Source organism: Felis catus, chromosome B4 (assembly GCF_018350175.1).
Source record: "Felis catus isolate Fca126 chromosome B4, F.catus_Fca126_mat1.0, whole genome shotgun sequence".
Classification (NCBI taxonomy): domain Eukaryota; kingdom Metazoa; phylum Chordata; class Mammalia; order Carnivora; family Felidae; genus Felis; species Felis catus.
Genome location: NC_058374.1, coordinates 1328033 through 1348255, shown reverse-complemented (window position 1 = coordinate 1348255; position 20223 = coordinate 1328033). Strand labels below are relative to the sequence as shown.

Sequence of the window (20223 nt, the reverse complement as noted above, 5' to 3'; positions counted from 1 at the left end):
CTGGTGAGTGAGTTAACAAAGTTGGGATGATCTCTGTTCAGCAAGCGTTCACTAATACCAGTCACTGTGACAAATGGTGAAGATGCAAACTCTAAGATCAAGCTCCTGCCTTTGCAAAGTTTATAATACGCCAAAGATAAAGTGCACCCATAAGTGGGGTTTCTGTGCCTCACAGTGAGAGCTGTGTTACAGGTTCACCCCGTGTGGGGCGGGAGCATGAATGATGACCTGATCAGCTGGCAGTGGGTTGGAGGCGGGTATTCCGGGAAGTCTTCCTGGAGGAGGTCAAAGCATCCGAGTTACGTCTTGGAAAGAATGGATGAGTACTGGCCAGAGGAAGAAGGGAGAGACAGAAGGGGAAACACACAGAGGTGCGGGTGGCTTAGTGTGCTCAGGGAAACTCTGGCTGGTTCCACTACCGGGGAGGGGAAATTTCAAGCCCCATCAGGTGGTTGTGGTTAATGTTTAAAAATGGAGCCTGTTGTTACCTGGGGGCTCCCCTCTTCACAACAGGGGGGCATCTTTGAGGACTGGGTGGGGGGTCTATTTCACAAAACAATGAGGCAGAGAGTCCTCATTAGAGAAATTTGGGGGGGAGACGCCCACTTGTCTGCAGACTTGTGTGCGCAACCCCGGGCACCTGGCACTACCTGTGCTCAGCCTTCGTGGAGGGGCGGGGCCCCCAGCTCCAGGTGGGATGAGGCTCACCGAGGCAGGGGAATGACTGCCTGGAACACAGGCAGCACTGTCTAGACAGTGGCTCTCTCTCCCCTTGGAGGGATGCCTCTCATTTCTTCAGAAGTTGAGTGTTCAGGAATATCGGGTTAAAAAGAACATCTACTTTGCCAGGTCTGCGAGATTAAAATATTCCCAAGTTAATAATAAAAAACAAATGCTTATTAAGTCTAGTTCTCTGCCTGAAACATCCAAGCTGGGAAGTGTCTTCAGAATGTCTGTCTCGTCAAGTCCTTCCTTGTATGAAGCCACAGGCAGACAGCCGCAGGCAGAAAGTGCAGTGTTTTCCCAGGCCTGGACTGATACTTGGGCCTTTCGGCACTGGGTGGGGCCGCTGTCCCAGAAGGGAATAGCATGAGTCTAGGCTGTGGGTCCAGGCGGCACCCTCCACCACCTGGGCTTACTTCCAAGGGAGACCTAAATCCAACCGCAGAGGCCTTGAAGGGCCAGCCTAGGTCATCATTGCGTGTCTTCACGCAGGAGCCAGCCTGAGGATGTCCCAGAGCACGCTGCCTAACCTTCTCGAGAGACACGAGTCCCTCTTTCCAGAATTCTGTACTCAGGTAACCTGTACCTCCCTTGCGGCCCCTCAGGGGTATGACTCTCCCTTCCCCTCACTCCTTGCCCTGAGGCCTCCCCCACCTAGGCTGGCACCTGCTGGCATGCCCACCCACTCTCCCAGCCTTCCCAGCTTGGAGACCCAGGGGTCTCGCCCAGGACCCTCTTCTCTAGCCAGAAGGCTGTGGCATGCCCCGGGAGGCAGTCCTTGGCTTTCACTGCATTTGACCAGCACCTGTTCATGGAATATGCAAGATCTCTTCACCATGTTTTTATTATCATGGGGAATTTAAAACACATACAGAAGAGGGGAGGAGTTTCAAGAACCCACATCGTTGGAGCACCTGGGTGGCTCAGTCAGTTAAGCGGCCGACTTTGGCTCACATCATGATCTTGTAGTCTGTGGGTTCAAGCTCCATGTCAGGCTCTCTTTGCTAGCAGCTCAGAGCCTGGAGCCTGCTTCGGATTCTGCGTCTCCCTCTCTCTCTGCCCCTCCCCGGCTTGCTCTCTGTCCCTCTCTCTCTCTCTCTCTCTCTCTCAAATAATAAACATTAAATTTTTTTTTTTCAACGTTTATTTATTTTTGGGACAGAGAGAGACAGAGCATGAACGGGGGAGGGGCAGAGAGAGAGGGAGACACAGAATCGGAAACAGGCTCCAGGCTCTGAGCCATCAGCCCAGAGCCCGACGCGGGGCTCGAACTCCCGGACCGCGAGATCGTGACCTGGCTGAAGTCGGACGCTTAACCGACTGCGCCACCCAGGCGCCCCTAAATTTTTTTTTTTTTTTAAAAAGAGCCCCAATCGTGAGGCGTCCATTACGGAGCTTCAACAATTTTCGACTCACCAGCCTGTCCCATTATTTCTTATATACTCCTACTGACCACTTTAGATGGTTTTGAAGCAAATCCTGGACATAATATCATATCATTCACCAATGCATCTGTATCTCTAAAGGAAAAATCTCCATTTGAAGAGTTTCAAACTCACAGACAAGTTGTGACCGCTTACATATTCTACACCTAGATTTACCAGGTGTATTTCTGTGTATGTGTGTGTGTGTGCATCTCACTAAAGCATCTGAGAGAAACTTGCAGAGACCTTCACCTGTCACCCCTAAATACTTCAGTTTATATCTCCTATGGCCAAAGAGATTCTCTTACACAGCCGTGAAACAAGTTAATAAATCATTCCAATTCAGGACACGTAACCTTGCTGATAAGACTGGGATAGAGGCCATACTGGAGTTCTGTGTCCATCATAGCAAATGTCACTGTGATCGAGCACCTGGCCTAGAGTTACACACTGCATTCACTTGCATATCTCCTCTGTTGCCTTTAGTTTGGAAAATCCCTCAACCTCTCGCTGTCATTCCTGACCTTGATATTTTTGAAGATAATGGACATCTTGAGTTTGTAGGCCACCATTACTGGGAAAGCCAACTTTCAACTTGAGTCAGATGGGGTCCGCCATATGTGTCCAGTATAAGAACATCCTTTCCCCCTTTGAAATTACTTAAGTGTAAGCAATTAATAAGCTGTGAAATGGCAACATAACCTGTTCCTCAACAACCTTCCCCCAATGATTTTAGCCTTTACCGATGATTCCTGCCAGAATATATCCCATGACAGCTCCAACATGGTCATGTTTCACTTTGTCAGAATTCTACCATAAAGGAAAGCTTTCCCTTTTCCCTCCTCATTGCTGGTATATTTTTTACTTACCCATTATTTGGTATTTCTTAGTACAAACTCATGCATTCTTTATTTCCCCCAATGTAGTCTAATGTATTACCGGTATTTTTCATTGTGATAGTTCCACCTAATTTGACTAAGCTAGTTCCTTATTGTATTTTTATTTTGGTGGCTTTTGGGGGCCAGAGAGCCACCAAAGCTTAAAACCTTTTTTGTATCCCTTCTTACCTCAGAATAAAATCTCCACTCACTGTGAAATCCTAAGTGAACCAGAAAGACCCCTGAGGTTCTTCCTTGTTTGCCCCTCCAGGCTCTTGTGCCTTCCACCCACCTTATCAACTAGGCTTTTTGCTTTGTCAGGTCAAATACTTCTGTTCTGATCTGGACTGGCCTTCCGCTCCCTGCTGGGATGCTTATCAGCAGCTTCTCTACTCTGGTCTCTTTGGCCTTGGCTTACTTACCACTTTCTCTGATTCCTCCTCCAAGCTGTCTCTGGCCCCTTCTGTGCTTGCTCTCTGGGTGCATAGCAACCTTCTCCCTCTTTATCCTTTCATGTCTGTTCACCTGCTTCCTGTGCTGTGCTGCTCTGTGCTGTCTCCCCAGCACTTAGCACAGCCCCTGATGGGGAGCAGGTACCTGGTGAGCTCTTCTTTACTTAAGAATAAGTGAATAGTTCTAAATTATTTGGAATAAAGTTTGAGCAGTGTGCTTAAGCCACAAATGAGCTTGCTAACATATACGTAATTTTCAATGATGATATACACAATGAAGAAAAAGTATTTTTTTACAGGAAATGTTGGGAGGATAAAAGAAAAAAATGTTCTCAGATACTCACTGAAATTCAGGCCTTTAATAAGAGAAAAGTATCTTGTTTTTTTTTCTGTTGGTTAATTCAACAGACATTTATTAAGGAGGTACAATGCCACCCCACACACATGGGGCTAGATATCACACATGGTTTCTGCCCTTGTGCAACTGACCACTGTTGGGGTTGGCTGGCGTGTAAATGGCAAGTTCTAGCAGCTTTGATAGCGCTATGAGTAAGAGTGCTATGAGGACCCAGAAAGGAAGCCAACTGTCTCAGAGGAAAAGATTTAAATGGTTGACATTTGAGCTGTACCTTGAAAATGAAGCTAGATTTTACCAGAAGTGGAAGAGACAAGGGACACTCCAGGCAGAGGAAAATGCATACAGATGGAGGGCACTGAAGAAGCCATGTGCCCAGAAGTGAAATGAGGCTCCAGGCTCAGCTCTGCAGGCAGCAGACGCCTGGGAGCCAGGCTCCTCCTCCTCCATTGTTTAACAGGATTGTCAGTAAAGTGTGTCCTACAGTGTAAAGCCTGTGCTGTATTCATGACTACAGCCGGTGACATCCCAGTGTCTTAAGAAATGCTTGTCATGTGGATGTGATGAAGGTCAGGTGTCTGACTCTGAGGCAGGAAGAGATGTATGGGGACCAATTTGTGAAGGCTAGTCCATAAAACAGAACTTGGACTTCCCCTCAAGGGCCGACAATCAGGGGAGGAGGATGAGGAGGCTCTTTAAGGAGATGTGTGTTGGCACGATGGGTGGTAGGGTGAGTATATAGGAAAAAGATTGGCCACTGTGCTATTGAAACAAGTCAGGAGAGAGGTAATAGCAAGCAAAACCTTCCTAAGGGGGAGGAATTATTTCTTAGGTAGGATAGGTAGAACTTGTAATGGTGTGACATGGGAAGTGAGAGGGTACATGGGCTGAGATATTTATGCTAACATGTTTTTTAAAAGTGATTTTTTCTAAGCAGAAATGCCATAAAAATGTGTTTTAGGTTATAACCTCACATTCCAGGGTGAAAATGGATGTTTCTTTTGAAACACAGGTCAAAAAAATCATAGGGAAACAAAAAAACAGTTTTTCTTTTATTTTGTAAATTTCATTTTATTTGTTTTTAATTCCAACACAGTTCACACAGTGTTATATCAGTTTCAGGTGTACAACATAATAATTCAACAGTTCTTCTTGATAAGTGTACTCTTAATCGTCATCACTTATTTCCCCCCATCCCCCACCCACTCTCCTCTGGTGACCATCAGTGTGTCCTCCACAGTTAAGCGTCTGTTCCTTGGTTTGTCTATGCCTCTTTTTTTCCTTTGCTTATTTGGTTTCCTAAATTCCACATGTGAGTGAAATCCTGTGGTATCTTTCTCTTATTTCACTTACCATTATACCGTCTAGCTCCATCCACGTTGTTGCAAATGGCAAGATTTCATTCATTTTTATGCCTGAGTAATATTCCATTGTGTATATACACCGCATCTTCTTTATCCATTCATCAGTTGATGGACACTTGGGTTCTCTCCATAGTTTGGCTATTGTTGATAACACCGCTACAAACATCAGGGTGCACATCTCCCTTTGAATTAGTGTTCTCATATTCTTTGGGTAAATACCTAGGAGTGCGATTGCTGGATTGTAGGGTAAATTCTATTTTTAACTTCTGGAGGCAACTCCATACTGTTTTTCACAGCGGCTGCACGAGTTTGCATTCCCACCAACAACAGTGCATGAGGGTTCCCTTTTCTGCGTCCTCACCAGCACCTGTTGTTTCTTGTGTTGTTGATTTTAATCATTCTTTTTTTCAAGTTTATTTATTTATTTTGAGAGAGAGAGAGCGGGGGAGGGGCAGAGAGAGGGAGAGAGAGAATCCCAAGCAGGCTCCATGCTGTCGGGAACCATGAAATGATGGCCTGAGCTGAGATCAAGAGTCCCGTGCTGAACCGAGCAGAGCCACACAGGCACCCCGACTTTAGCCATTCTGACAGGGGTGAGGTGATATCTACAAAAAGCATTTTGATCGAGGAAGGATCACACAATGTGAGTACGAAATAAGAGATGTCATTTCAACATAAAGTATTCCCATGTCACTTAGGTTACTGGTTTTTTCTGTAATTTAGGAACTTACCTGTGTACCATAATGTCTGCCTGAATGTAGACATAAGCAAGATGGTGAAAGCTTAATTTACCATCTTTAGGGAATTCCTGATTGGCCCAAGGAGGTCCACGTCACTGGGCCTAGGGGTGAGTTCAGCAGCAGAGAGGAGGGGCCTGAGTCCAGAACATTACAGGGGCAGTTATGCACATGGAGCCCACCTGAGAAAGGCTCCCGCCTGCCCCACCGCTGCTCTTGGGAAGTGTGTTTTGTTTTTGTTTTTTAAGTTTATTCTGAGAGGGAGAGAGTGTGAGTGAGCAGGGCAGGGGCAGAGGGACAGAGAAAATCCCAAGCTGGTTGTCACACCCCACACAGAGCTCAAACCCTGGACCTGAGCTGAAATCGAGAGTTGGGTGCTCGAGACTGAGCCCCTGGGCTTTAAACGCTGCACTTAGTGCTTTCAGTGTTGGAGGGAATTTCAGTCCTCAGAGGTTTTTATTTTTAAAGTCTTGCTATGAAGGGGCATCTGGGTGGCTCAGTCCGTTAAGCGTCGGGCTTCGGCTCAGGTCATGATCTCACAGCTTGTAAGTTCGAGCCCCGCATGGGGCTCTGTGCTGACAGCTCAGAGCCTGGAGCCTGCCTCGGATTCTGTGTCTCCCTCGCTCTCTGCCCTTCCTTTGCTACTTCTCTCTCTCTTTCTCAAAAATAAACATTAAAAAAAAAAAAAAGTCTTGCCGTGAATATCACTATGTAGTGTGCAAGCTCCTTAGAGCCGGGAGGTGACATGGTCATCCAGCAAAGTGCACCCAACACCGGGGCCTGAGGACGCGCCGGGCCCTGAGGACGTGGAAGTCCAAGCGCACACCTGCATGCACACGTCCCTCCGCAGCACGAATGGGAAGCACAGGTGCAGGGACTGGCTGGGCAGTGACCAGAAAACACCTTCAGTACGTGTGAACTGCAATGGGACTAATTCAAATGTCCACGTCCTTACGTCCATACGATCAGTGCTCAGTAGGGAGCCGGCTTCAAGGAGGTGAACACACTTGTCTTCCGTCCCCGCACCACGGGTGTGGGTGGGTGACACAATGTGACTCGAGACCCGGGAGAGCCTGCAGCACGGAGCTGACGCCCGGCGCCCCGGGGCTCTCCGGGGCCCAACCTGCGCCTGGGCGGACCGGGCGGGAGCGGGGGGAGAAGTGGTGTGTGGGTGTGTCTGTTCAGGCACTGAGGGGCAGGGGTCTGCGGGCGGGGTCGCCATCCCAGGGTGAGGGGGAGACCGGGTCGCGGTCCTAGGGTGAAGGGGGGACGGGGTCGCGGTCCCGGGGTGAGGGGGGGACGGGGTCGCGGTCTCGGGTGAGGGGGTCGGGGGTCGGGGGTCGTGGTCTTGGGAGGCGGGGACCGGGGTGCCGGGAGACGGCCATCTGCTAGCAAGGCGGAGGTCGCAGGACTACGCTACGGCGCCGCCTCCTCAAGTCGCAGCGGGGGCGGTGGGGACCGAGGGGACGGCGGGGCGGGGCGGGGTTGCGTGCGCGCCCGCGCCAATCACAAGCGCAGCCGGGAGGGGCGCGCGCACGGAAAGGCCGGGAAGCAGAGGGGAGGGCCGGGCGCCGCACGCAGCCAATCGGGACGCCGCGCTGCCATGACGAGAGGCTCTCCCGGGCGTAGAGCGCCAGTCGGCGGGCCCGGCCGCTGAGTCCGAGGGCGCGCGGGTGCGCGGGCGCGCGAGGCGGGACTTCCGCCGAGCCCCGGAAGTGGGAGCTGTGTGTTCTCATGCGAACGGGAAGGAGCGTTGGGGCGCCGGAGTCGCGAGGTTGAGACATTTTCGGGCCCGAAACGGGAAGGAGCCGCCGCCGCCCGCCGCCAGCCCGCGCCGCGCCGCGCCGCCCCCGCCGCTCGTCCGGGCCGGCCGCGCCCTCCCCGCCCCTCCCTCTCGGCCCCGTCCGCGTGTGGCGCGGTCGCCGGGCACCGGGGCTGCGGCGGTCGGCGGCCGGGCGGCGGCGGCGCTGCTGACAGGTGAGCGCGGCAGGCGGCGAGCGGGCCGCTCCGTCCTCTCCGCTTCCCGCTTGGAGCCGGGCCGCCGCCTCGGACCCGCGCCGCGCCCGCCTGTCACGGGCCGCCATCTTCCCGGAGGACGCGGCGGCGGGCGGCGGGCGGGCCGGACGGGGCCGGGCGGCGGGCAGGGCCGTGGTGGCGGGGCCGCGCCGGGCTGCGGGGCCCGGGTGCAAGGCCGGGGGTCGGGGCCGGGGCGCGGGGGTCGGGGGTGGGAGTCGGGGGCGTGGGGGTCGGGGCCGGGAGTCGGGGCCGGGGGCGTGGGGGTCGGGGCCGGGCCAGCGCCGCCGTCCCGCCCGCACTGCAGAGGCCTCGCCCTGCCCTCCGCCCCGGGCCCAGGCCCCGGCGGCCGGCCGAACGGGGAGGGGACGGGGTCATTCGGACCAGGAAGTGGGGATCCTGTTGCTCCGGGTGTGTCTGGGGAGCTCCCGTTCTCCTCTCGATGGGCTTGAGCAGAGGCGGGTTCTGAAGGAATTAGAGAGAAATCAAATCTAAGGATGCCCTGCGTTCGAACTAGGACCACGGTACACTGTGGTGAAAAGGACAGGTCAGCAGTCTCTTACCACCTGCGTCTCAGGCGTGTCCAATCCGAACGTAAACTTAAGATTTCGGTGCAGTTTTGTGTTGCATGTTCGTTTCTTATTTTTATGTAAACCGGCCTTTAATTTTGGATGAGATGCAACTAGAAAATTATCCGTAGGGTAACTCTTAAGCGTTCGACACCGTCTTCCTGGCTGCACTGCAATTTGTCCTAATCTTAAACGGAAGTTTGGAGTTTTGGATAACTGAGGAAACCGAACGATTTCGCTGCACTGTGCAGGGAAATTACTTGGTAAGTGTGAGGGTTTTAAAAAAGGATAATGCCAAGTCGAAGACGAATGTTGTAAGTATACAAATTACTTTCCCTTTCGAAAGTTTTTTTTTTTTCTTAATGCTATTTAGTTGGTCTCTTAAGTTGTGTTAAGAATTTAAAATGCACTCGAAATAAGTGCTAAGTTGTCCTTTGCAAAAGGGGGGGGAGGGGAAGAGATGTTCCCTGGTGCACTGTGTGAACAATGTGCAATTTCCATACTTCCCCACCTGCCCGGCTCCCTCTAATTTACAGTCAGGGTAATTTACAGAAGTTGAAATGGTTGTGGCTTTTTCGCTTTCCTCTGTATTTAGTATAGGGACAGGCAGTTTGGTGAAACAAGCTATAAGAGAGATCTCTTGACTGGAGTTTGCTTGGGTTGCTAAAGTGAAGCATCAGATTAGCAAATTTATTATTCAACCATAAAGTTGATTTGTGTATTTCCCTTTGAAACTTGCCTGTGGTTGGAGATAAATTTCATCCTGTATTTTGAAACATTAATGTGACTTGATTTATTTACATGGAAGAATGGCATGGTGTCTTACTGGTTGGAAATGACTTACCCTCTTGGTGCTTTACTGGCCATCTCTAGAAGGGGTAATAATGTCAGCCTCTTAGGGTTGTTGTGACAAGTTGGGTGTTTTACTATTCATTAACCTATTAATAGAAATTAATAATAAGTTCTTATTAAAACTTGAAAATGTTTACCTTATTACTATTTTCAATATTCAGTGATTGTCAATTTTAATAAAAAATTAAAAAATGCTTTGGAGAGTTTTTGTTTTGGTGTGTTTTGGTTGTTTGTTTTTGCTTGATCACATGTATCTGGGCAGAGAAAGCAGATTCTGAGGATAAAATGTGTATTTTGAGAAAGCAGTTACACTATGTTTGAGTAGAAGCCAGAGAGAAAATAGATGATAATGCAAGTGCTAGCATTCATTTTAACGTGTTTTCGTGGAAGAGTGGATGAAATTAAATGGCAGCATATTCAGGGAGATAGTGATTTTATTTAGGGTTCCCAGGGATTGTGCTTTAAAGGAAGTTGAGAGTTGGAGAATTTATTGAACTTAATATGATTTCCACAAGTAAGCATAAGTTTTGACAAATACATACTTAACCTCTGTGGACACATTTTAGTGACTTGTTTGTATGAAGCAGTCTTCATATATAAAACGTAAGTCTAAAATATGAAAAGTGCAAGTTGGGAGCACCAGGTTGTTAACAGTAATACAATAAACAGTACCTTCAGGTAGTTTAACTCCTGTTAAGTAGATTTGCAGCAGTATTTACAAGTTTTTGTAGTGCTAGACCTGTGGTCCCATTTACCAAGTGCGAAGTGCCTGACAGACTCCTTCCACTCTTATTTCAAAGTGTAGTGCTGGATTCATACTTTCCATAGTGATAAGTGGGATCATAATTTTGGTCTTCTAATTTTAGTAACATGTGGTCTCTGTATGATGGTCCTTGGAGATTGTTAAAAGCAGTATGGATCTATGTTACTTTAAGCTGTGTTTGTTATTGCCCTCCCCTTAAAGGCACAAGTTTTAAATATGCTTGCATAACCTCATGGTTGTGCTCTTAGAATTCTCTCGTACTGGGGTCCCTGGGTGGCTCAGTCAGTTAATGGCCGACTTCAGCTCAGGTCATGATCTCGCGGTCCGTGAGTTCAAACCCTGCGTCGGGCTCTGTGCTGACAGCTCAGAGCCTGGAGCCTGTTTCAGATTCTGTATCTCCCTCTCTCTGACCCTCCCCTGTTCATGCTCTGTCTCTGTTTCAAAAATAAATAAACATTAAAAAAAAAAAAAAAGAATTCTCTCGTACTTAAGTATTTTTTTCAGTTTGGTAAATGCCAGAAAATCTCCGTGTGTTCTTGTAATTCTTCCTAAAAGGCCATTGACTGAACCTTTTTCTTATGGACAGAAGAAAACAAACACTGAAGTAGTTTTTATGGAAAATACATAGTTAAAAACTTGCTGGGCTTTGTTGCTTTTGCTCTTTTGTAAAACTTTATTCCTTTAAAGAGTTCTCTTTTTTTGTCAGAGCTAATTTTAGAGTACACAGTAAATGAGGCACTGCCTTCTGAGAGAGAGAAAACTCACCAGATCTGATTGTAGTTTAGTTCAGCTCAGACTGTTTGCTAATTGTTGTACTTGTTAATACCTTTGGAGCTACTCTACTTCTCCTGGAGTTACCTTGACTAGAAAATGAATTCCTTTATTAGAATATGGAATTGTAAAGTGAAAAACCATTAGGTTCTCTTATTAGAAGGAAGATAATTCCAAGGTGGAAAATTTTTTTGTTTTTTTTTTGTTTTTTTTTTTGCTAACGATCTAACACTTTGTTTTTCCTGTATGTAAATAAATGTCTTTAACCTTAGGAACAGGTAAGAAAAGTATTAACTCCGCTCATGTCTCCTTCCCTTCTTACCTTCCTCCACCCCCAAAGGCCTTCTTGTCCCTTTAATGCTTTCATAAACTGACTTTTCACCATTTTCCTAGTAAGCTGCCTTCACGTAGTTAATAAGGGCTGCAGGTGAGTGATGCCACCACTTTTGCATCTCCTGTCTCAGTTTGATTTTGTCTTTAGTGTCCATCCTACTTCCCTGGTAGTGAGACCTGGGTCACAGAGTGAATTGTATAACGTGAAGGACGTTTTATAATTTGACTCAAATTTAAAAGCATGCTACTTGATTTTTAGGGAGACTTTGAGAATCCTTAAGATGAGACTTAGTCTTCACTGAAAATGTTCTTTATGAAGTCTAATATGCAAATTTTTTGGCTTAAAAACTTATAAATTAGGATAGTATTTGTGTGACAGAAATAACATGTCTCTTTTTTACAGCACACTGTTTTAGTCACACTATGGCTAGAGGCTGCTTTAAAAGCATATCCTGTTTGTTGGGCCCTTTTTAAAAACTCCTCTGTGACTGTCCCCTGCCTAAATAAGAAACGCCCAGGGGCCTGGCTCCAGGGGCCTTGGCATTTCTGCATCCTCCTTGCTGGCCAGGCCACCTTTGCTTGGCCTGAACTGACCATTGCCTCTACCTCAGGACCGTGATGTTGGAGATGGTGCTGCCTCTGCTCCCCATAGTTTCTTTGCTTGAAATTGAATGTCTTTTTTTAAATTTATTTTTTCTTAACTTTGCTCTTTAATCCATCCTTCTAAGGGTATTTCAGGAGTCCTTCAAGAATCTTTGCCTTAATTTCTAAAGTCGTGCTTAGTGCCTCTCTGTTTCTGTATCACCTTAGGCACAGCCCCTAATTAAGTAGAGCTCCTTGTGGGTGAGATGCTTTTTTTGTAACCTCTTTGCCAAGCTCAGGTCCAGGCCCCCCATACAGATCTTTCTCAACTTAGGATGGGCTTATGTCCTGGTAGACCTCTTGTAAGTTGAAAATGTTGTTAAATCAAAAATGTATTTAATACACCTAACCTTGAACCTCACAGCTTAGCCTTATTTACTGTAAACATGTTAAGAACACTTACATTAGCCCGTGGTTGGGCAAAATGCTCTCACACAAAGCCTGTTTGATTATGAAGTGGTGACTGTCTCTTGTGTCATTCATCGAATACTGAAAGTGACGAACAGAATGGCGGTGTGGGTGCAGTTGTTACTCTCACGATCGTGGGGCTGTCTGGGAGCCTGCTGGCTGGGAACAAGGTGGAAATTCAAAATTTGAGGTACAGCTTCTACTGAATGTGTATCACTTCTGCACCATTGTGAAGTTGAAAACTTGTATGTTGAAACATAAATTGGGGGCCCTCTGTAGATGTTTAGTAAACTTTAACTGGATGGAAAAAGGCGTGTCTGAAGACACCTCTCACTTGGTTGTAGGGAAATGACTTGCGGATAGTAGTTGCATGCCTGTATAACAGACACGAGAATCTTCACTTGAAACGAATGCAGTGGAAAGTGCGTGGTTATATTTACAAAATGTTAGTGGTTTGATAGCTCTATCTAGTGCTTGCCGTGTTTTAGATGGACTCATTTAATTACGTGACCTAGATTGTACTCTTTCTCAGTCTTTAGAAATGTGCCCCCTTTTTAATAACAAATGTTTCTTCTTTATTTGGCTTTAAAATGAAAACAAATTATATTAGCCCAAACAAAGCAATTTACAATAGTGAAAATGTATTTTTAAACTTAAGTGGATTTTTCCATTTTTCATTCCCTGTGGAGAGTCATTGCTGCAGGGTCGGGTAGGGATGTAAGACAAGGGCTCATGCCTTCTTTGAGGAGGTGTTTTGATCGGTGGGACGTGCGCGGTACAAAGACAAATGATACCAGAGCTTTAGAGCTTTTCTCTAGGGCTTGTGGTCTAGAAGGATCTAGAAGGGAAAGTGTGTTGTTTTATTTAGAGGAAAGCAGGCAGGCATTTGGGTTCTTGAAGCTTCCATCCACAAAACTTGTTGATGGCTCTCAGCACACACTCCCTCGAGTAGTCTAGCTGTTACTGTTACATTACTACAGCAGGTCCTATGGCCGGCCCCCTGATCTCCGTTCCCTTATTTCTCTTTGTAGCTCTTATTATACTGTAATGTTCCAAGTAATTTCCATGTATTTTTGTTTTTTTAATGTTTGTTTATTTTTGAGAGAGGTAAGAGGGCGAGCAGGGGAAAGGCAGAGAGAGACAGACACAGGGAGAGACAGGATCCTGAGCAGACTCCACGCTGTCAGCACAGAGCCAGATGCAGGGCTCAAACTCATGAACCGTGAGATCATGATGTGAGCTGAAACCAGGAGTCGGACTGAGCTGACATGAACCGACTGAGCCACCTAGGCGCCCCTGTAACTTCCATATTTTATGTATGGTGCTTGAAAGTTAACTTTCTGAGGTTGAGGGTTTCTGTTTTCTTCAGTGACATGCACCTAGACCTTTGAACAGTACAGAGTATTCACTGAATAATTTATGAATAAATCTTAGGGTTATAATGGTGAGCAGAAGGGATGGATTGCTCTCCTTTTTGGAGCTTACTGTCCACTGAGGGACGTAGATAACCAATGAGCGCGTATGAGAGCCATACGTTGTGTTGGCCTTGTAGGCCTTGAGGGGCCAGGAGGCTCCCTTAGGAAGAGTGCAGTAGGGCGGGGGGGGGGGTGGGTAGCTGGCCATGGAAACAAGATGGGTGCACAGCAATACTGAGCACAGCGTTTGGAGGAATAATTTGAATGAGGCTGAGTAAAGAAGGGGTCAGACGAGGTAGCAGCTGGATCACATGGGATCTGAGAGATCTCCGCATAGGTGAGAATTTTGCTCTGTGTCCTAAGAACAATAGAAAGCAGTTGGAGGGTTTTCAGCAGGAGAATTCCATGACTATTGCCTTTTTAAGCAATCTTATTCCGATTTATGGAGAGTGGCATGGGGAGAAAGGAAAGGGCACACACAGATGGGTATTACTTGGCCCTGAGGTGGAGGGCCCTCGTGTTTATGTTGTGTTTATCACAGTGCAAAGGTCAAGCCCTGGCCTAAATGAAGAATAGCTTGTTTAGGAACTTTTTCATTTATATTAAACATAATGTTTAAAACAATATTTTAAAAATTTGACTTAAGTTTGCTTGTGTTTATCAGTTGTAAAGTATATTTGTTATTTCAGCTTTTATTAAGACAGAATAATTAAAGAGATTCCTTTTTTAGAAACTTCTGAAGAATGAGAACATTCTGTTTTCAGATTTCGAAAAGTTTTGTTTTATTGTCAAAGTTCAAAATACAAGGATGAAAACATAGTGACTGGTTTGATACAGATTTACAAGTTGCCTGAGTTTACAAGTTGATTATATCTCTCTGAACGTGTTAAAAAACCCCTTTTCAAATATTTTATTCTGAAAATATCGTGTCCTTTAAAACCAGTTCTTTAAAGATTACTTTCTGAACGTTTTTCTTTGTTAATTATGTTATTTCTCTGTATTTCATTGTTAAGTTTTACCATCTGTGTAATTTCTGCCTTACCATATATATAACGTATGTATCCTCAGAGAGCTTGTAGTACTGTATAGCTGCCAGGCTCTTTCCAACTCTGCAGAGTCACAGAATCACAGAATAGCAGGAACGAACATACATACATACATACATACATACATACATACATACATTTATTTATTTATTTATTTATTTATTTATTTATTTATTTATTTATTTATTTAGTTGAAAGAGAGACCGCACAAGTGGGGGAGGGGAGAGAGAGGAGCAGAGAGAGCGTGAGAGAGGGAGGGAGAATCCTAACAGGCTCTGCGCTGTCAGCACAGAGCCTGACGCAGGGCTCGAGCCCACGAATCCTGACCTGAGCTTACACTGAGAGTCAGATGCTTAACTGACTAAGCCACCTAGGCGCCCCAGCAGGAATTTTTAAAAGTAGACTTGAGGGACTTTGGACTTCTGCTCCAGTCGCGATCGGTTCATGAGTTCAAGCCCCACATTGGGCTCCCTGCTGTTGTTAGCACGTAATCCCGCTTTGGATCCTCTGTCCCCCTACCTCTCTCTGCCCCTACCCTGAGCACGCCCTCCGTCCCCCCCCCCCCCCACAAATAAATAAACATTAAAAAAAAAAAGTAGACTCAAAATGCCTGTGGAAAGTTACCTTTTAAAAATCTAGACATGTAGAACATAAACCATTTTCTCTTGTGTTTTTAGGAGGTAAAAACATTCAAATGATAGTATGCTAGTTGTCTTTTGGTGCAGAAGTTTATTGTAATAACTTTTGTGGATGAAACTTTCCCTGGGATTGGAAGTTTTCATGTTCCTTTTTGATTAATATCTGAATCTTCAGTGATTCTTGTTTTCAGAATATAAAGCTGTTTCCGGTGTCTCTTCAGCAGGTCACTTGAGTACAGACCATCGTACAGAATGAGTAACTGATGAGTCAGCGGTATTTTCTTCTTCACACATTACACAGTAGGGGCGGGGGGCAGTCCGTGAGGACCAAAGGTCGAAATGAGTACAGTAGTTCACAGCAGTCTGTTTGTGCTTGCAGCTCTTCACACTTTTTTGTATATGTTGATGTGTTTTCATTTCTTTTGCTGAAATGATTACCTTTCAGGCCACCTCTGTGGGAGAGTTAACCCTAAGGGTGAATGGACCAGGAGGAGAAAATAGAATCGCCACAAAAAACTGCAGATTTTAAGTCTTTTGTGACCCCGTGAACTTCCACTTACGAGTGAAGTGTGTCCCTGCACACAGTGCCTTGAGGTCATAAATGACCGTAAGTTTTAGTAGTTTCAGTCAAGACCGGGGACATTCTTGGCACTTTTCCTTTGAAGTTCAGGATATTGAGAGCGTGCTTGTCACTGTGGAGGTTTTTGATCTGTCAGCTCACTAAGTTTTGGGAAAATGCAAGATGACAGTTCAAGAGAAAAAGCTGCAGGTCAGGTATTGTCCCAGGATCATTAATGGCCCCTAATTGTATTACTAGGTGATTTTGTGAGCAGGGCTGGATCACTAACTTCCAGTTTACAATTTGGTGTGTCGGTGCAGTTAGGGAAGTGTATTGAAAATTTGTAAACCATATATTTACCAAGTGTTTAATAATATAGTACATCTGATCAGCCTAAATTCCGTTGCATGGAGAATTTTGTTTTCAGCACCGTTGTTCACTGTGGAGGTGGATGATGGGGAGGGAAGCCTCTGACAGTGTTCGCATGGTGTCTGCGTGTGAGTGGTGTAACACTTGGAAATAGGACGTTCCCCGAGACTCTTCTGTTATTAACTGAGATTTGATAAGTAGTTTCTGATAAGCAGGTGTAGTCCTCGGGTTTTGGAGCTCCAAAGACTCAGCCTGAAGCCCACGGAGTGCAAAGTGAGTGGGAGTGCAAAGTGAGTGTGCAGGGCAGCCGGTCAGCAGGTGGCAGAGGGTGTGGTGCCTTTGCTGTCCTCCCTGAGCTCAGTCCTGCCTTGCGCTCCAGTTACAGAACTCCCGGAAGGTGGTCTCGAGGTACTCCCTTGATGGGGGGGTTTCACAAAAGAACTAAAGGTGGTGGGAGTGTTCGTTAACCTTTCGAATGCTACAGAACTTTAAGTTGGCGTTTTACGGGGTTTTTTTCTAAAGCAGAATCTTACAGCAGCTATTAAACTCTATTTTTTGAAACAAAAAAAGCATTCGTTTCAAGAAAATTAAGGGTATTGTTCATCATTTTAGATAATTTAAACAACTTAGGAAGGCACTGACAGATCTTCCAATTTGTATCATATATTCAGACTGCAGTTAACATGTTGTCTTTGAGAAATTCATATAAATTCAGTGGTTTCCTTCCTGAACTGGCAGACAGTTGTAAACCTTGCTATCCAGGCTGCTGGTGCCGGGCTCCATATTCAGGCTTTGAAATTGTCACCACCTCTGTTCATCCTCATCACCTTTTTGTAAAGAGGGCTCAGACTTGAGAGGGGGTGACTTAGGTGAGCACTGCCACCTCTCTTGGCCTTTAGTTTACCATGCTCAACAACTTATTGCTTGCTTCCTGCTGTGTGCATAATGACTTCAGATTGGAACCGCCTGCAGCGTTCCTACAGGATGTGAGAAATGAATGCACACTGCCACAGTTCCTCACCCTCAGCAACACGCATTTGGCTTGGGACTCGGAGTATCTAAAATCCTTGGTTTTTTTTTTTTTTGTTTTTTTTTTTAATTTGTTTTTCAGAACACCTGTTTCACTGTTTGGAAAACTGAGGCCTGGAGACAGTTTGTTTTATATCACACGATGAAGAGCTGAAAATGGGGCCAATCTAGTTTCTTGCTTCCAAGTCCATTGCAAACAGGACCCAACTCTTGGAAATGTTAGGTGTCCTATGTACGCGTTAGGTCTAAGTATCCTGATACATTTGCAGCCTATGCCACACAGCATAGTTAAGCTTCAGAAGTGCTGGTTTGAAACAGAAAGTTTTAATAGTGCTCTGTACAGTGAGTATTACTAGGGTGAGGGGTACCTCATACCCCAAGACTGAGAGAAGTTCATTTATTTCACTGGACAGTAATTCAGAATTACTGGAGCTGATGCTGACTGATAGTTCGCTTGGAACTTTTACGGTGTTACGGTTACAGTGTTCATGTGTTGAATTATAATCCTAACTGGCCTTGGAGTCGTGATCTAGTTATTTATAAAATGGAGATCGTATTGTGCTAGGATACATATCCTTTGGAATATCAAACTGAAAGATTATCTAGAGTAGTAGATATTTTTGAAATCACAACTGTAGAACTTAAATTCTCTTTTAAGTGTGGTATCCCTTTTGCAGGGAACACTTTGTGTTAGGTGTTATTCACTGTATTTTAATATCATCTGATTAGCATTGTCATGTTGGGAAATGTGAAAGTGTGTTCAGTTGCCATACCCGGCATTTGAGCCCTGGTCTTAGACTCTGGCTGCTCCTTTGTGAGTCAGCGTGGCGCCCCTGGCTCCCCGGGTCCGGCCTCTGGCTCCCTAGTGATTAGTAATGACTGCGTTGGTTTAATCACACGCTGTGATGCACCTGCCCTAAACATGCTCACAGTAGGTAAGATGGGAGTGTCCAGCGTCACTACCTGGTCAGCGGGGACTTGGGGCGCTGGGCGGGCCTCGAGCCTCTGCTCTTGACTCCTCCTCAGATGCCCAACCTGTTGTTCATCGGTGGACTGGAGGTGGTGGGGAGGGGGGGGTGGTTCCTTAAACTTCTGTGTCTGTGTTTAACATTTCTGGTATGTGTCTGTTTTTGCAGTGAAAGGACTTGGCTTACAGATTTTCAAAAAGATCTTTGACCTCCACATTCAATACAAAAAAATTTTAGCATATGTTTGCCACTTAGGAACTTCTTCCTAAGAATAAAATAACTTGTTATTTTAATAATTAAATGTAATTTTTTTATTGTCAGCATCACTTTGTATTTGGCTCTTCTGGATGTTTAGATTGCACATATACACATGTGCACACATACATCCAGAATCTGGAGAGCATCTGAGATGAAATGAAACCGAACCCACGATAATTTTGCCCCGACCTAAAAATACTACCATTTCCCACACTAACACATCATTTGTAGTCTGCAGCAACAGAGGCTTTTACTTGGAATCATCGTTTTAAAGACCAAAAATTTCTTCCTGCGTGTTTATTGCATGAAAGACACTGTGATTAAAACATGTATTTCCTGAGGTTTTACTCTGATAGGTACTATGTCAGGAATATAGTGGCCGAGAAGATAGACACGTTCCTGCCCTCCCAGCACGGGAGAGGCAGCGTGCTCTTGACACGCTGTGCCGCTGGGCATAATGGGTTTGCAACCCAGGCAGTGGGAAGACGGAGAATGCCAAGCGCAGGCCTTCGGGGTGTGAACTGCAGGGTAGTAGATAGTTTCCTGTTTCAGGAAGGTCATTCTGTGAGGAATTGGTGGGGTCGGAGATGCGTAAGAAGTCAGGTAGTGATTTGGTTCCGAGATGGTGGTTATCGGTAATAGAGATGGGAAGATACAGGCTAATTTGAGAAGAAGAGGTTGAAAATGCATTGGTAGGTTTCTGGTTTGGGCAGCTGGGTAGATGATATGCTGTGTTTCGTTGAGATGGAGGGGTTGTCAGATTTGCTTTATTTGTCTTCAGGAGAAGGGTGGTGGGAATGGATTTTTGTAGACGATGGATTTTGGGGAGCCGATCACTTGCACTGACTTTCAGCCTGCAGTACTCACAGAGGTGGAAGAACACCCCCGGGCGTGGGGTGCCGGAGGAGCCCCTGGAGTCATTTGTGGGCCTTGCGGGGCTGGCGTGGGCTGCCCACTTCCTCTCCCCACCGGCTGGGTGGTGTGCTTTCAGGAGCCAGCTCGGGGTGTTCCCACGCGGGCTCAGGGCACTCCGCTCCTTCCTGCAGTTGTAGGACGTAACTAGTATGGGCTGGTACAGTAGTGTGGAAACACAGGCGCACGACTTTGAAAACTTTGGAGTGTCTCAATAAAAACAAATCACAAGGAAAACTGTTAGGTACATGGGTAAGACACTATAAAAATTGGAGAATATTCTAGAAGGACTGTGCTTTTCACACTTTGTAACTAAGTTGTACTTTAAAGAAACAAAGGGAAAGTCTTGGTGATGCGTTATGGATGTGGTTTAGGTGAGAGAGAAAGAAAAGAGGGTCTGGTGGACTGAATCAGTCTAAGGAGAAAGCCCAAGCCATGGAGCATACACGAGTTAAAGTGGTGAAGGGTTCACGTGTTGGTGTTTAGAATCGCCTGCTTGAATTCACGGCTACTTCTGGTCACACAGGGCCAGAGCTTGTGTTGCGCTTAGTGCAGAGGAAGAGCATCCGTGGGGGTAAGAAGGGAGGGGGAAAAAAGGCTGAGAGTGGCAAGTATGATCCAGCTGCCTGGAGGCTGAGGAGGGAGAGTGCCCAGCACAGGCAGACCTCAGCAGCAAGCAGGTGATGGGCCATCTTCGCAAAGCTTGGACAGGCCCCCGGCCCCCTGTCTTTATCCTTCCCTGTCC

General features: G+C 46.3%; 1 protein-coding gene across 2 annotated transcripts in view; it reads left to right on the top strand.

The window, feature by feature from the left end:
* Nucleotides 1–7648: 7648 nt before the first annotated feature.
* LARP4B (La ribonucleoprotein 4B) overlaps nucleotides 7649–20223 on the top strand; it is a 92216-nt gene continuing 79641 nt past the window's right edge. Inside the window, exon 1 of one of the 2 annotated variants that reach the window (XM_023256269.2) lies at nucleotides 7649–7910. The gene's annotated coding sequence lies outside the window, so the exon portion shown is untranslated. Of the gene's footprint in view, nucleotides 7911–8431; nucleotides 8779–20223 lie in introns of those variants that run through there. The other variant, XM_011283589.4, reaches the window with a different exon arrangement.